The sequence below is a fragment of the Palaemon carinicauda genome, chromosome 33 (genome assembly GCF_036898095.1).
Source record: "Palaemon carinicauda isolate YSFRI2023 chromosome 33, ASM3689809v2, whole genome shotgun sequence".
Taxonomy (NCBI): domain Eukaryota; kingdom Metazoa; phylum Arthropoda; class Malacostraca; order Decapoda; family Palaemonidae; genus Palaemon; species Palaemon carinicauda.
The window spans coordinates 72764282-72769281 of record NC_090757.1 but is presented as its reverse complement, the minus strand read 5'-3'; the positions used below and the strand labels follow the sequence as shown (position 1 = coordinate 72769281).

At 44.6% G+C, this 5000-nt stretch overlaps 1 pseudogene; it reads right to left on the bottom strand.

Moving 5' to 3' along the window:
• The window catches only part of LOC137626244 (uncharacterized), a 22876-nt pseudogene extending 18256 nt beyond the window's left edge, over positions 1 to 4620 (bottom strand).
• Positions 4621 to 5000: the final 380 nt, after the last annotated feature.

The following is a 5000-nucleotide window of genomic DNA, read 5'->3' as shown; positions in this document are numbered from 1 at the left end:
GTTCGCCTTCAACCTGCCGCAGACGGCTCTCCTCGTGAGGTGAACCTACTTCGTGCCCTTTGAATACGCCGTTTACCCGGACCTATACGCGCTGCCATACCCGATGTCGATAGTTTACCCATAAAGGATTTGATGACCATAGCGGACGCCCTTATGGACAGCCACTTCAAGACCTCCATCAACGCCTCCACCCCTGACGAAGAGGACGCCTATTCAACGTTACCCGAATCTGACGTGAATGCCGTAGGACATACACGCCTACCCCGTGACGTGCCGAAGCGGCGACAACGCCACCCACCACCCGCCACTCGCTCGCGTCCCAATCAACAACTTCTACAGCCACTTACTACCTCCCATTCGCCGCAGTTTTGCTACTATCACTTCAGATTCGGGGCAACCGCGAAGAAATGTGCCAACGATTGTCAGTGGCCAAAAAAATTGTAAGTAGGCCATCGCTCGTGGCGGTGGCCTCCCGTGTTTCTAATCTTTTCTTTTTATATGATGCAGGAACGGGCGTGTGATTTTTGGTAGACACGGGTGCTTGTCGTTCTATTTTGCCAAGGGAACTCTTGAGGACACGACGTAGTCTGTCTACGTCTGCCGACGTCCGCTTGGTAGCTGCCAACGGATCTGCGATACCCACCTACAGTTACGAGAACCTCACATTATCGTTCGGAAACGGTAAATTTAATTGGAAGTTTCTTGTTGCTGATGTCACATTGCCAATCCTAGGTGCTGATTTCCTATCTCATTTCCACCTTCTGGTCGTTGTCGCCCACCGAATATTGGTCAATGCAGACTCGTACTTGTCGACACCTCTTCAACCCGCTCCCTCCAACCTCACTCTCCACATCAGTGCACCCACGGATGCCTACGCCCACCTCCTCTCGTCGTACCCGGAAGTTTCCAGAACTTCCCCAAACGCCCACGGCTCCTGCCAAGCACAGTATTTATCACCATATCAAGACGACGGGACCCCCCAGTCTTCGCAAAATTCAGACGTCTGGCACCGGAACGATTGACAGCAGCCAAACAGACATTCGCCGAAATGGAGGAAATGGGCCTTGGCCAAAAGGCCTCCAGCCCATGTTCGTCACCCTTACACATCGTTCTGAAGAAAGTCGGCTCTCTCCGTCCGTGCGGGGATTACAGGCGCCTGACCATGCAAACAGAACCGGATCACTACCCCCCTCCCAAACATTGCCGACGTGACCTCCTACCTGCAAAAAGCGAAGGGTTCCGGTGCCACACGTCTGAATTTTGCGAAGACTGGGGGTCCCGTCGTCTTGATATGGTGATAAATACCGTGCTTGGCAGGAACCGTGGGCGTTTGGCGAAGTTCTGGACGGAAAACTTCCGGGTACGACGTGAGGAGGTGGGCGTAGGCATCCGTGGGTGCGCTGATGTGGAGAGCGAGGTTAGAGGGGGCGGGTTGAAGAGGTGTCGACAAGTACGAGACTGCGTTGACCATTCGTCGGTGGGCGACATCGACCAGAAGGTGGAAATGAGAGAGGAAATCCGCTCCGAGGATTGGCAATGTGACGTCAGCAACAAGAAACTTCCAATTGAATTTACCGTTTCCGAACGATAATGTGAGGTTCTCGTAACCGTAGGTGGGTATCGCAGATCCGTTGGCAACTACCAAGCGGACGTCGGCAGACGTAGACAGACTACATCGTGTCTTGAAGAGTTCCCTTGGCAAAAGAGAACGACAAGCACCCATGTCTACCAAAAATCACACGCCCGTTCCTGCATCATGTAAAAAGAAAAGATTAGAAACACGGGAGGCCAACGCCACGAGCGATGGCCTACTTACACGGTTTTTGGCCACTGACAATCGTCGGCATATTTCTTCGCGGTTGCCCCGAATCTGAAGTGGTAGTAGCAAAACTGCGGCGGATGGGAGGTAGTAAGTGGCTGTAGAAGTCGTTTGTTGGGGCGCGAGCGATTGGTGGGTGGTGGGTGGCTTTGTCGCCGCTTCGGCACGTCACGGGGTAGGCGTGTATGTCCTACGGCATTCATGTCAGTTTCGGTTGACGTTGAATAGGCATCCTCTTCGTCAGGGGTGGAGGCATTGATGGAGGTCTTGAAGTGGCTGTCCATAAGGGCATCGGCTTTGGTCATCAAGTCCTTTATGGGTAAACTATCGACATCGGGTATGGCAGCGAGTATAGGTCCAGGTAAACGGCGTATCCAAAGGGCACGAAGTAGGTTCACCTCACGAGGAGATCCGTCTGCGGCAGGTTGAAGGCGAGCGATACTGGTCATTTCCCTGAGGGCGAGCGAAGCCCTTTGGTCCCCCAACGGTTGTTGCGAGAGCTGAAAAAGCTTTGCTATACGGGCGGCTGGCGACAGCGAGTACTGCTGCAGAAGGTATGTTTTGTGGGCATCGTACGCTATTGGAGTGTTTCCTTGTTCACTAAGCCAGTCAGATATTTCCGGGAAGGTGTCCTCGGGTATCACCGCGAGAACATAATCTGCTTTGGTGGTTGAGTGAGTCGCGCCCTTGATGCAAAACTGGATTTCTGCACGCTGAAACCAAGCAAACGCCTCTCCCCTGATGAACGATGAAAGTTTCAATGGGGCAGCCGCAGGGCCAACTTCCGTAGAGTCCGCCATAGTACCAACGATGGAGGGGCGAGGAGGGTGGGTGTGGAAGGCGGTGGGAGCGAGTCGACATCCGGGGTCACCAATGTGACGGGCCGAGAGAAGGTTGTGACTCAAAGGCAGGTGAAAGCAACTGAGTAATTTTTTATAGAACACTCTCCTTTATATACAAAACCTCAAGGCAACGAAATTTCATGTTCGAAAAACAGACAATGTTACAGAGGAAAAACGCAGACATCTTTATTCTGGTTCTTTTTAGTGCGAGGGAAGAGCGAAGATACAAGCATAATATATACAAAATGAATTATGTACGATCGTGTGACACACGGTTGGTACAATGTATAGTGGGAGCTTATTGGATAGTCTCGGGGCCGCATATTTTAAGGTTCTAGAGCCTACAGTAGACATACATCTAGGTTCATCTATTAATATTTCAGAGTTTAATATACAACAAAATTGATGAGCGAAATTCTATTTTAGTCGTGCAAAACTTATATAAATCTCAGATTTAAGATTACACTTATTAATAAAAGTATCTAGCATTCTTGTAATTACAGTATGTCGGCTTTCACTCCAATTACTCCGGATATTGACGTCGGATCAATCGCGCAGTTTGTTTTCGTTGCTCTCCTAATAATCCTGGTGACTTCATCCATTATTATATCATTAAATCTCTTTATTCTTATTTGAGTATCTGGTACAACACCAATCTGATATGGAATATCTATAGAAAACTTTATCATTCCCTTCGCCAGAAGGTTGTTTTGATAGACGTGTATTCATTTATTTACGTTTGTTTGTGATTCGGGTAACTTGAAAACTATTCGACCGAAATTAATAAAATTTGATGAGACGATCGTCTAAGATCAAATAACCCTTATATTAGATTATGGGGGTGATTGGGTCAAAGGTCAAGGTTAATAAAAGGTCAAAACGACTTTTTGCTATATTGTGTAAATTTTTAGACGAATTACATGAAACTAGTGCCAAAAAGGGTGCATAATTTAATTGCCTCTCTTGTGATATACAAGATGATTTAGTGACGTCATTACCCTTGTTAGCAGTTGGGGTTCAAAGGTCAACAGGGTCAATGACCTTGCAGAAGGTGCAAGTTTCGTGATATCGCTGCCGTTGTTATCCAATATGTTTGCTTAACCATTGAAACACAAGTGGCGTTGACGAAGGTATGCGCTCTTCCAAATGCCATTCTAGTATTTTCTATTTCTAAAGAATCCTAGATATTTATTAACCATTTCTTGGTTGCTGTACCTCTATGGTAGCCTTTTTCATTTAAATTTCCCGTTATTCCATTTAGGGGGTGATATAACTTATCCATGTCTGTTGCTGTTTAAGGTTTTTTTTCTTATATAATTCAGTTATTTTTCTCCTTAATAGGTAATTATATTGGCTATTTATAGTTTTGTATCCCACCCAGAACTTCAAGTTCTTAACTGATTCCATTTCTTTCTTTACGTCTTTTTCCCTTTTTTTCTCTCTAAATACTCCCCATCAAACCAAGGAGATCTGTCCTTAACAGTTATAGTTTTCTCCATCAAAGGAACAATATTCATCTTATTCACCCTATCTTATACAGTTATAATGCAATCAGCAAATATATAGAGCCTAATAAACGTTTGTTGCCATGACCACAGGGAGTATTGATACAATAATTTATTTTCTTTAACTTCATCAATAAATATATGAGAGAAGTTTGATTTATTTCTAAAGATTATTTTGTTTTTCACTGCATGTTTCTGTAAAGGTAATCTAAAAGTAATAAATCTGTGCACTTGAGAAATAGTGCAGTTCTCTTCCACATTGATATAAGATACCATGTTCTTCATTCCATCACTCAAAACTAGGTCCAACGTCTCTCTAGTAAAAGTTGTAGCACAATCAACGTTATTCCAATAACTCACCAAAGACTGAAGCATCACAATTTGGTGCTTCTTCGTTCATCCAAAGACTGAAGTCTCCACAGATAACTGAATCCATTTCTTCCATGACAATCATCTCGGTGAGCATACTGGACTCTTCAAAAACGATTCTATTATTTGCTCTCAGATTTTGTGAACTATCATGATAGATATTTTTTTTTTTTTTGCTTTTGTATATAAAGTTTATTTGCATATATTCAAAGCTTATAACACTCTTTTTTTTTTGTCATCTTTAAATTGAAATAAAATCAGAGAATGAAAAGCCCCCCCCCCCCCCTATCTTAATTGGCCTTTCGGAATATGAAAGAAAGCATGCTGTGTATTAAGGGTCATTTCAGACATCTTAGCTTTGTCAAAGTCATTTTACCATGTTCCAGATAATGCTGATATGTCAACGCATTTCTCATTTATCAATTCTCAGATCTGAATTGTTTTAATTACCAACAGATTGAATAT